This window comes from Trifolium pratense, linkage group LG1 (assembly GCF_020283565.1).
Source record: "Trifolium pratense cultivar HEN17-A07 linkage group LG1, ARS_RC_1.1, whole genome shotgun sequence".
In the NCBI taxonomy this organism is placed as follows: domain Eukaryota; kingdom Viridiplantae; phylum Streptophyta; class Magnoliopsida; order Fabales; family Fabaceae; genus Trifolium; species Trifolium pratense.
In genome coordinates this window covers 26,693,099-26,706,605 of record NC_060059.1, presented here as the reverse complement: position 1 = coordinate 26,706,605, position 13,507 = coordinate 26,693,099, and positions in this window count along the sequence as shown.

The following is a 13,507-nucleotide window of genomic DNA, read 5'->3' as shown; positions in this document are numbered from 1 at the left end:
AACTTTCAAGCAAAATTCAAACACAATTTTGGTTTGTGGTTTGTTAAAAACCTAATTTTACTTTTACACTTATATATATATATATATATATATATATATATATATATATATATATATATATATATATATATATATATGGGGGGGTATTTAGGTAATTTTAACATGTTTCGGGTGGGTGTATGGGTTTCGGGTGTGGGTTTGAGTGATACCAAACCCACACCCATATTTTCGGGTGTCACCCAAACCCAAACCCAAACCCAGTCAATTCGGGTTTCGCCCGTTGACTTGGGTTTGGGTTCGGGTGGGTCTCACGGGTTTGGGTTTTTCTGCCATCCCTAGTTCAAATCTAAGTTTGGGCCAAACCCTATGCCTGGCCTACACTTATGTTGTAGTCTAGTCTTAAATCTTATTTTTTATTCCTTTTAGTTAAGTTTTTTTAAAATAATATGTTTGAATAAAATCTAATTGAATTGATTTTTTAATTAATGTGAAAATAACTTTTACATAAATTTCAAACCACAAAAATATCTTTTATAATTCTTGTTTTATTTAAGAGCTTTGCTATTTATTACGAAATATTTACTATCGAAACACAAGAAATACACGTTAAGAAAAAATAAAAAAGAAGAAACACATAATATGTCACCACCGCACCTCAAATGATCAAAACTCTAATCATCACGAAGCACTACTCCAGTCTCCAACAACTAAAAATCACCACTTTAACCACCTTTGACCACCACTCATAAAACATTTGATCACCAAACTAACAAAGTTTGTCGGAGCCACCTTCAACAAATGTACTTTAAATAACTATTATTGAAATTATTACGAAAATAAATAAACTATAAATTTATAATATTTAAATTATTTTTTTTTTTAAAACAAAATAATATAATTGTTCAAGGGTAGGCGAATACCCATTTGCAAGATGTATCGGGTTAACTGAATCCTAATACTTAGTTGGACAGGCCATACGCTAAACACCCCCTAAAAAATATGTGATTGCCATCTGATGTGACACGCGGGCCGCCAGATTTTGTCGACTAGTCATCAATCAAGACATGTCACATACATGTGGTCAAGAGAAGGTTCATCTAAGCACTTATTCTCCTCCTATATAAATTTGGCCACATGAAGTCGGGTGTGGTTATGGTGCATAAGCCCAAACTTATGCACCATGCATAAACTTGCTTCCTACACCCACCATATTTGCTTCCTACACCAAAAGTCAATCAAAGGTCAACCCAAGCCCAAAATTAGGCAATCCATTACTCGCGCGCCACCCATATACTACCCCATTACTTGCGCCCCCCTTTTGCTTAGCGCACCCCCAGTTTTTTTTTTCCTTTTTCTCCTAGATTTCTTGTGAGCCCCCCAATTTTTTTTTCCTCCCCTAGATTTCAAGCGCGCCCCCAATTTTTTTCCCTCCTCCAAACTTCTAGCGCACCCCCCCAAATTTCTAGCGCGCCCCCCGTTTCCAATTAAATAATAACTTTTGTTCCTTTGAAGTATATATTATAAAAATCCATTTTTAATTAATTTTCGTCATACACCCCCTCGAAGCCCAACATAATAACGAATGGTTCATGTATATATAAAGCATACTTGTCAAACATACAATTTAATTTTAAGTTTTATCAATCATAATCACAATATAAATAAAATTACATACATTAATTACATATATATATATATCGATTTTTCTTTACAATAAAAAAATGATCGAATCCAATATCTCATGCATACTATCCAAATTTTTTTCAACTAAACTAACCCTAATTGCTTTATATGATTTTTTGCTTTATGTAGCATGGTTTTGTAAAATGGTTATGTGATGTTTTACTTAATAACAATGGTTTCGGTGTATAACATCTTAGCACTAATGCCCATATGAAACCATTTAACTAAAATAATGGTTGGTTTCAGTGTATAACGCTATGAAACCATTTAACTAGACTAATGGTTTCAGTGTATAACATCTTGAAACCAAATAACAAGACTAATGGTTTCAGTGTATAACGCTATGAAACCATTTAACTAGAATAATGGTTTCAGTGTATAACAGTATGAAACCATTTAACTAGACAAATGGTTCCAGTGTATAACATCTTGAAACCAATTAATGGTTTTGACGATTAGTACATTTAATGTGAAACCATTCCACAGAAAAAATGGTTTCAGAGCGTCATACTGTAAAACCATTAGATGTACTTAATGGTTTTGGCATCTGGAACTCAAATCATTGTCCATCTTCTTCTTCGAAAAATAGGGAAAATCAAATCGAAAGGGAAAATCGAAATCGAAAGGGAAAATCAAATCGAAATCAGAATTGATTTTTTTAACGAAGAAGAATCAGATCGCGTTCGAAATCGGAGTTGATTTTTCGCGAAGATGAATCAAATCAAATCGAAATAGATTTGATTTTTCGATTTCGATTTTCCAGATCGCGTTCGAAATTGGAAAAAGAAGAAGAAGAAGATCGCGTTTCACTGTTTCGTTTTCGTTTTTCGCGAAGAAGAAGATGAACAGTGATCAAGAAGAAGAAGATGAACAACGCGATGATGATAATGATGAACAGTGCGATAAATAGTGTTATGAACAGTGCGATGATGAAGATGAATCTGATGGCTGGGATTAACTTATGTACCATCCATAAAGATTTGGCTTATGGATAATAACTTTTGCCCATGAAGTCAAGGAATGGAAGTGATAATGAAAGTTATAATTTCATATAATAGCATGATAAATGAAATAGGCAAAATTACATTTTATGTTCTTTATCTTATTTATTTGTAACATTTTAGTTATTTATCTTTTATTTATAACATATAAGTCCTTTATCTTGTATATTTGTAACACTTCAGTCTTTTTTCTCGTTTTTTATTAAAAAAATATTGATGTAGCAAACCACATCATATAATTTTATTTTTTAAAACATATTTTTATTGAAAATAAACAAAAATGAAAAACATCATCATCATTTTCCTCAAATCTTCATTATCTTCATTGAATAAAAAGTTTTCCTACTCAAATATAGCTCAAAATATGATGAATCTATGTTATGTTCACATCAATTTTCTTCTAAACACAAAAATCAAAATCCTCAAATTCTAAACCTAAACATGAGACAAAATGGGTTTATTGAGAGTAATCTTTTTCCATGTGATTATGCGATTGCTAGAACTACAGTGATTCAATGCATCTCTCATGTTATTGGCTCTCAATCTAGGGAAATTAGAAGGATGATAATTTTATGTGATAAAAAATGATGATGAAATTTCTCTTTTTCTCACTAAAAACAATGAAAAAAGTACTCTCAATAAACACTTTTTGTTTCATGTTATGGGTTTATTGAGGATATGTGAGTTTTGATTTTTGTTTGTAGAAGAAGATTGAGATTAACATAACATAGATTCTTCATATTTGGAGCTATATTTGGGTAGACATTTTTTTGATTCAATGAAGATGATGAAGATTCAAGAAAAATGATGAAGATGTTCTTCATTTCTCTGGATTTTTTTTTTATTTTCAATAAAAATATATTTTTAAATATAAAATTATATGATGTGGCTTGCCACATCAGTATTTTTTTAATAAAAAATTAGAAAAATGACTGAAGTGTTACAAATATACAAGATAAATGACCTATATGTTACAAATGAAAGATAAAGGACTAAAGTGTTACAAATAAATAAGATAAAAGAACTCCAGTATAATTTTGCCAATAAAATACTATTTTTTATTTATTTTTTATAAGAGACAATTGACAATGCAAATATTTTAGATTGTTTTGCTGAAAATTTGAGACCTGATTTTGCCATTTATGTTGAGCTTCTGGTTGTTAGTGCCTTTAAGTAAAATCTAACCGTACCTTGGAACTTAAGTAACATATGGTTGAATTGTAAGGTTTTACTTAGAGGCATGAATTTTACGGTTACTCATATACTTAGAGAGAAAAACCAATGTGCCGATAAGTTAGCAAATATAGGTTTGTCTATTTAATAGGTATGGTTTACCAATTTTTCGATTCACATCATTTTCAGAAGGTTTTGGTTTGGTCTTTTTCTCTTTTTTGTAAGTGATATATCTTTAATATAGTATTGGGTAGCAACACGTTATGGAACAAATACATCAATTTTTATTGACTCAATTTTCTTGATTTTTGCCAAAAGTCCCTAAATTTTGTTTTAACAACAAAGTCCTATTTTTCTAAATAATTTCTGTAATGCCCTATTTTATGGACAAAAAATGTTGCTTCAGGAGAAAAGCAGGCGGCGACACTAGGAGTTCCACCACCCATGTGCAAGTGGCGACATTGGAAGTTCCATCATGGTCCCTTCCCCCAAATAAACATAAAAAGAACCAAAGGGAATATCAATAAATTTGAAATAATTTCTACTAGTTTTGACTAAATTTACACAAAAATTCATTTTTTGAAATATAAAGTAATTTTTTTTCAATTTAATCCTTGAAAATTTTATTTGAATTTAATTTGTCTTCACTGACAATGTAAAATTATTTTACACGTGCATCCAATCAAATCATGACATGTAGTTTTTTTGTGTAGATATTTTAGGAATAAACCTATATAAGTTGCCCTATAGTGTGATTTGATTGAATGCATGTGTAAAAATATTTTACACCGTCAGTACATAACAATTAACCTCATTTTATTTATTTATCAAAAATTACTAAAGCATGCTTAGCTAGGTATTGGGCCGAATGTGTAGCTAGGTATTAAAAGCCCATAAGTAGTCTTAAAATACATCAGTACATCACTTGTCTTTACTCTTTCTATGTTACGCAGAGTTCTTTAGAATCAACGGAAATGAAGAAGGAAGAAAAAGAATGAATCAATGTTAGGTCTTCAATCTTCTGCAACAGTAGAATTTTCTACGGTAATGTTTTTCCAATTCTTCATTATTCATTCAATCTTCAAGAACCCTGTTTGGTAGTACCTATTATTTTGAAAGATTATATTCAAGATTCAAGAACATTCAATCTTCTGCTTAACAAAAAGGTTAAAACTTTTACCCATTTTTTTTTCTCATTCTTGAATATTCAAGAACATTCAATCTTCTGCGTGAGAAAAAAAGTTAGAATCTTTTAACCAATTTTCTCATTCTTTAATATCCAAAAACATTTCAATCTTCTACTTGAGAAAAAAAAAAGGGTTTTTACCCTTTGTTGTCATTCTTGATTATTCAACAATATTCAATTTCTGCTTGAGAAAAAAATTAGAATCTTTTACCCTTTTTCTCATTTTGAATTTGAATAATCAAGAACATTTCAATCTTCTGCCTGAGGAAAAAGTTAGAATCTTTTACCCATTTCTCATTCTTGAACATTCAAGAACATTTCAATGTCCTGCTTGAGAAAAAAAAAGTTAGAATTTTTACTATTTTTCTCATTCTTGAATATTCAAGAACATTCAATCTTCTGCTGGAGAAAAAATTTAGAATCTTTTACCATTTTTCTCATTCTTGAATATTCAAGAACATTCAATCTTCCGCCTGAGAAATAAAAATAGAAAAACCTTAAATTGAGCAAATATGTGCTATGTCTGAGACTCTATTCGGCATCAATGTTTTGAAATCATATGATTAAGGGATGGTATCTAATGTCGCTGAGATGGAATGTTTTTATGACCCTAATAGTGAAATTGTCGCTGAGATAAAATTGTAGTCATATGATTACAGGATGGTGTCTAATGTCGTTGAGATGAAATATTTTTATGACCCTAAAAGTGAAATTGTCGCTGAGATGAATATTTTAATGACCCTTATAGTGAAATTGTCGCTGAGTTATAATTGTAATCATATGATTTATAGGATGGTATCTAATGTCGCTGAGATGGAATATTTTTATGACCCTTAAAGTGAAATTGTTGGAGAGATGAATATTTTAATGACCCTTATAGTGAAATTGTCGCTGAGTTATAATTGTAATCATATGATTTATAGGATGGTATCTAATGTCGCTGAGATGGAATATTTTTATGACCCTTAAAGTGAAATTGTTGCTGAGATGAAATATGTTTATGACTCTAATAGTGAAATTGTCGCTAAGTTATAACTATAATCATATGATTACAGGATGGTATCTAATGTCGCTGAGATGGAATATTTTTATGACCCTTATAGTGAAATTGTCTCTGAGTTATAATTGTAATCATATGATTACAGGATGGTATCTAATCTCGCTGAGATGAAATATTTTTATGACCCTTAAAGTGAAATTGTTGCCGAGATGAAATATGTTTATGACTCTAATAGTGAAATTGTCGCTGAGTTATAACTGTAATCATATGATTACAGGATGGTATCTAATGTCGCTGAGATGGAATATTTTTATGACCATTAACGTGAAATTGTTGCTGAGATGAAATTTGTTTATGACTCTAATAGTGAAATTGTCGCTAAGTTATAACTATAATCATATGATTACAGGATGGTATCTAATGTCGCTGAGATGGAATATTTTGTTGACCCTTATAGTGAAATTGTCGCTGAGTTATAATTGTAATCATATGATTACAGGATGGTATCTAATGTCGCTGAGATGAAATATTTTTATGACCCTTAAAGTGAAATTGTTGCTGAGATGAAATATGTTTATGACTCTAATAGTGAAATTGTCGCCGAGTTATAACTGTAATCATATGATTACAGGATGGTATCTAATGTCGCTAAGATGGAATATTTTGTTGACCCTTATAGTGAAATTGTCGCTGAGTTATAATTGTAATCATATGATTACAGGATGGTATCTAATGTCGTTGAGATGGAATATTTTTATGACCCTTAATGTGAAATTGTTGCTGAGATGAAATTTGTTAATGACTCTAATAGTGAAATTGTCGCTGAGTTATAACTGTAATCAGTAATCATATGATTACAGGATGGTATCTAATGTCGCTGAGATGAAATATTTTTATGACCCTAATAGTGAAATTGTCGCTGAGATGAAATATTTTTATGACCCTAATAGTGTGGTATACATGAGCCCAAAAACGTTGGATGACGCCTTAATGCGAAAGTTAGTTGTTGCCTAAAATGCAATTTTAATATGAAATTGTATTCATAATTTAAGGCTTGGATGGTATATATTGTGCTTTGATGACCTTAGTCCCTAAATGCAATTTTGCAAATGCAAAATGGATTGTGACTTGTTTTGGATTACCCTACTGATAAGGGTTTCAAAGGAATTCTCTATGGAAGGAACATGTCAAGTGAAGCAAAGTACAAAGAAACAAACTCATCGGAGTCTGAACTATTTCTCATATTTTTTGCTTAACAAAAAGGTACAATCTTTTACTCATTTTTCTCATTCTTGAATATTGAAGAACATTCAACCTTCTGCTTGAGGGAAAAAGTTAGAATCTTGTACTCATTTTTCTCATTCTTGAACATTCAAGAACATTCAATCTTCTGCTTGAGTAAAAGTTAGAATCTTTTACCATTTTCCTCATTCTTGAATATTCAAGAACATTTTAAATCTTCTGCTTGAGAAATTAAAAAAAATGATGAACCTTAATTGAGCAAATGTGTGCTATGTCCGAGACCCTATTTGGCATCAATGTTTTGAAAGTCAATTTTTTTACACACATGTTGTGATACTGATTTTTTTTTCTTCCATTCTTGATAATTGAAGAACATTCAATCTTCTGCACAAAAACAAACCTTAATTGAGTAAACATGTTATGTCACAAGACCCTATATACTTTGAAAGACAATTTTTTGTTTGTTAAGATAATGGAGTTTAGCACTTTTTTGGAATTTTTATTCCAACATATTTGCATTGCATTTTGAACTCTTTATTCATGATGCAAAAGTTGTTGGATGATGGCCTTCAATGCAATTTTCATAGGGAATTGTAATCATGAGTTAAGGATGGTATCTATTGTCCTTTTATATATGACCCTGATCCTAACTGTGAAACTGTCGCTGCAATGAAATATTTTTATCATTATCTATGAAGGGTATACATGAGGCCATTGTTTCGACAATAAGATGAATATACTTTTTGTTCCATGATTTTTGTAGGGCCCAAAAACGTTGGTTGATGCCTTAATGTGAAAGCTTGTTGTTGCCTAAAATGCAATTTTAATATGAAATTTAATTCATAATTTAAGGCTTGGATGATATCTATTAGTCCCTAAATGCGAAAACGTTGGATGATGCCTTAATGCAAAAGCTAGTTGTTGCCTAAAGTGCAATTTTAGTATGAAATTTTATTCATATTTAAGGCTTGGATGGTATATATTAGTCCCTAAATGTGTAAACGTTGGATGATGCCTTAATGCGAGAGCTAGTTGTTGCCTAAAGTGCAATTTTAATATGAAATTTTATTCATATTTAAGGCTTGGATGGTATATATTAGTCCCTAAATGTGTAAATGTTGGATGATGCCTTAATGCGAAAGCTAGTTGTTGCCTAAAATGCAATTTTAAGTCCCTAAATGCAAAAACGTAGGATGATGCCTTAATGCGAAAGCTAGTTGTTGCCTAAAATGCAATTTTAATATGAAATTTTATTCATAATTTTAGGCTTGGATGTTATCTATTGTACTTTGATGACCTTAGTCCCTAAATGCAATTTTGCAAATGCAAAATGGAATGCAACTTGTGTTGGATTACCCTTACTGGTCAAATGAAGCAAGGTACAAAGAAACCAACTCTTTGTAGTCTGAACTATTTCTCATAGTATCTATCTGGTATATATTGCATTATGCAGACCAACTCTTTGGATGTTTGCATTGCGATCAATGGAGGAAACATAATGAGGTTGTATCAGTCCATATTTTGACTGCAAACCTTTTATGAAAATTCGATAAGTGCGGTACACAAATTGCAAGTTTGGTACTGATATTTTGAAATATTAACCTTTTTGTTTGCTACAGTGATTTTAGAACTTTCATTCCAATATGTTAACATGATGGGATACCTATTTTTTCATTTTTTATTATTCAACAATATTCAATCTTTCTGCTTGAAAAGGCAGAACCTTGCATGTTTTTTTTCATTCTTGATTATTCACGAACATTCAATTTTCTGCTTGATAAAAAATAAAATAAAAAGAACAAAAGAACCTTCACTGAGCAAATGTGTGCTCTGCCCCAATTTCTTGTTTGGCACCAATGTTTTCAAAGACTTTTTTTTTTGTTTCTTACGATAATGGAGTTTGCACATTTTTGGAATTTTCATTGCATCTTATTTGCCTTGTCTGGTTTATAGTCGATACCTATTGGAAACAATGATGCGCTGCTGATTTTCTCATCCTTGATTATTTGCCTCTGTAGATACATAACATGTCCTTGTAGGACCAACTGGTATTTGGAGAGAAGATGCTGAAAGGTATTGTTAGCAAAATTATAAATGTAGAATGAGATGAGACCTAGTGAAGAATGGGAAAGATAACTCGAACTTTCTATCTTCTAACAATTTAGTTTTCTTTTCTTTTTCTCTGCATAATATGAGGATTTGGTGTGACTTGATTCTCTATTTGAAAGGACAAAATTCTAGTATCATGGCAAACAGGTGAATTCATGAGTAAAAGGTATGTGTGAATGATGAACATAATTGAGAATTCATGAGTAAAAGGTATGTGTGAATGATGAACATAATTGAGAGTACATACTTTGGTTTTGTGCATCAAAGATTTGTTTGGTATGCCTTATAATAAGTAACCACAAACAATTGATTTATATGCATAAATAAATATGATTATGATGATTGTCGTATGAAGAGACTCTTTTATAATATGCTTTGAATGCTTGTTTGTAAATTGTACTTAATGACATGTAGGATGATTTTGGATTTTGAAAGAGGGTTGTAAGGATTATCACCTCATACTTTAATTGCTTTATGCTCTCATAAGACTAAAAATGAATCATTTTCAAGAATGACAAGCGGTTTAGATCATCATAGAAGTATATGGATAGTTAGTTAACAAAACCATAGGTGATGCTGCAAGATGGTTTAGAATTTCAAGACGCAAGCCTTCAAATTTTTTGTCCTTCAGTATACAAACATTTTCTGCACAAAGCATTATATTTCAATCTTCTGCGTGAGAAAAAATTTAGAATCTTTTACCCATTTTTCTCATTCTTGATTATTCAAGGACATTTCAATTTTATGCTTGAGAAAAAAAAAAAAGAACCTTAACTGAGCAAGTGTGCTATGTTTGAGACCCTATTTGGCATCAATGTTTTGAAAGTCAATTTTTTTAGATGCATATGTTGTGATACTGATTTTTTTCATTCTTGATAATCGAAGAACATTCAATCTTGTGCATGAAAAAAAACCTTGATTGAGTAAAAATGTTGTGACCAAAGACCCTATATATTTTGAAAGAATTTTTTTTTTGTTTGTTACTATAACGGGGTTTTGCACATTTTTGGAATTTTTATTCCAACATATTTGCATTTTGAACTTTTTATTCAAAATGCAAAAGTTGGATGATGACCTTCAATGCAATTTTTATACGAAATTGTAATCATATGATTAAGGGATGGTATCTAATTTCGCTGAGATAGAATATTTTTATGACCCTAATAGTGAAATTGTCGCTGAGATGAAATATTTTTTTCATTATCTATGAAGGGTGGCGTGGTATACATGATCCCACTCTTTTGACAATAAGATAAATATACATGAGCCCAAAAACGTTGGATGATGCCTTAATACGAAAGCTACTTGGTGCCTAAAATGCAATTTTAATATGAAATTTTATTCGTAATTTAAGGCTTGAATGGTATCTATTGTGCATCGATGACCTTAGTCCCTAAATGCAATTTTGCAAATGCAAAATAGATTGTGACTTTTGTTGGATTACCCTACTGGTAAGGGTTTCAAAGGAATTCTCCAAAGAAGGAACAAGTCAAGTGAAGCAAAGTACAAAGAAACCAACTCTTTGGAGTCTGAACTATTTCTAATAGTTTCTATCTGGTATATATTGCATTATGCAGTACAACTCTTTCGATGCTTGCATTGTGATTAATGGATGAAAGAAACCATAATGTGGTTGTATCGGTCCATATTTTGACTGCAGACTTTTTATGAAAATTCGATAAAATTTGGTGGGCGCTGGAATAAGAATCAGATAACACTAGATTTGTGTTGATAATTATAAATGCAAGTCTTTGATTTAGTTATTGAATACATAATGTGATCTCTTTTAAGTGCAGTAAACAAATTGTAATTGATGAACTGAATCACTTGATGATGTAGGCAGTACACCCTCTTGGTTATGTAGCATTTAAACTTGTTGCGATGATTGATGACAGTTTTTTCAGACAATATTATGTAGTAGATCTTTCTTGTATAAGTACTCTGACTTTTGTGGCTCGGCTTGAGACTCCTTGTTCTAAGTGTGGCATTTTATCTCTTAATAAAATTAAAATATTGCCCTTTTCAAAAGAACAAGAAATAAGAGGCTGTTTGGAAGTGGTTTATATATGCAATTCAGTCTCTTATAAGTTTTGGCTTATGGTAGATATATCAGGTGTTTTTTTGGAATCTTCTTTTATTAATCTGAGGTTACTTTGCTAAATTTTGGCACATCATATGAAAGTTCTTGGAATTGTTATGTAGTTATTGCATAATTACTTGAAAAACTCACATTCTTTTATGAGCTTGGTTTTTTTGGATATATCACATATTTGCCTTGTTGTCAACATTTTCTGCATAGCTTAACCATGATAATGTGAGTTGCATAGCTTATATATTATTAAAATTAAAATATTGTTGCAACTCAGTCTCTTATGAACTTTGGCTTATGGTAGATATATCGGTGTTTTTTTGGAATTTCCTTTTATTTGCCTGAGGTTACTTTGCTAAATTTTGGCACATCATATGAAAGTTCTTGGAATTGTTTTGTAGTTATTGCATAATTACCGGAAAATATCACATTCTTTTACGACAGAGTTGGATGCTGATTCTTTTAAATCACTGTGTCAAGATTTTCTGTGTAGCTTGACCATGAGAATGTGAGTGTGGTAGTGTACTATATTTCCAGTTTCCCCTTTTGATTATTTCTGCATAGCTTGAATGTAGAATGTGTTGTGAGCATAGGCTCACCGGGCACCTATCTGTGACTGTCTTTGAGCTTGTGCTGCGCCTATTGTGAGCGTGCGTTGGTGAGCTCGTGCTGAGCCTATCACTAGTGAAAGTGAAAACTGTGCTGCGCTAACAATATTTACCTCGTCTGGTTTATAATCGATACCTATTGGGAACAATGATGGGCTGCCGATTTCCTCATTCTTGATTATTCTAGAATCTAGATCTTTCAATGTTCTACTTGAAAAATAGTGAACCTTCAATTTTGTAAACCAAAATTTAACACAGTATACAAACGTTATAAGACTGTGAATCATGGTGAGATGGTATGTTTTTTCATTTATTTGAAAAAGGGGTAGAGTATATGGCCCGAGTAACCCCTAGTAACACCAAATCTGACCGTTGGAATCATTGGATATATTAAGTTTCTTAAAATTTTTAAAGGATGGTTGCCTCAATGCCCTTGGAGTAAAATGCATTATGAACTCTTTATTCATAATATAAATGTTGGATGATGGCCTTCAATGCAATTTTCATATGAAATTGTATTCATGATATAAGGGATGATATTTATTGTTCTATTATGATCCTAATTGTGAAACTGTCACTGATATGATTTTTTTTTTCATTATCTATGAAGGATGATCCTAATTGTGAAACTGTCATTGATATACTTTTTGTTCCATGATTTTTGTTAGGAATTGTCTTGATGACCCAAAAATGTTGGATGATGCCTTAATGCAAATACTAGTTGTTGCCTAAAATGCAATTTTAATATGAATTTTTATTCATAATATAAGACATGGATGATTCCTATTGTGCTCCAATATGTAGTAGTCTCTATTTCTAAGTAAAAAAAAAAATCAATATGAAGTGATTTTGCAACTTCAATATGAAGTAGTCTCCATCCTAAGAAAAACAAATCTGCAAATTTATATGCTATCTTGCTTAATATTCTCTAATAATTTAAATAATGGTCTTACCACAACAATTATGAAACCTAGTCTTCGTGTAAGATATGCAATTTGTTGCTTGCAGTTTACTTCAACTAGATGAGAGGAACTCTCCAAACTTTATGAGTTCAAACATGGTTGAATTATTTAGCACAGTTCTGTCAAACCGGTTTTTGGTTTCATACTAGAAGAGTCTAGATTTATTTTCTCTGTCGGAGTTGTGTTTGTTCGCTAGAATGGATTCGATGCTCTTAGAATTCACCTTTCCGGTGTGATTGAATCAATAACAGCTGTGAGACTTCTTCAATCCGTAGGACTTATTTGTTGAGGACAATGATGACATTGAGGATTGGCGTACAACATAGGATTGAAGTTCATAGCTGGTTGTCATCCTTTTAGCTGCCTTTTCTATAACTGTAAGTACGGTTTTGACAAGAAATGGTTTAACCATTCTTTATGTTTCTTTTTGGTCTTTGATTTTCCATTTTATTGA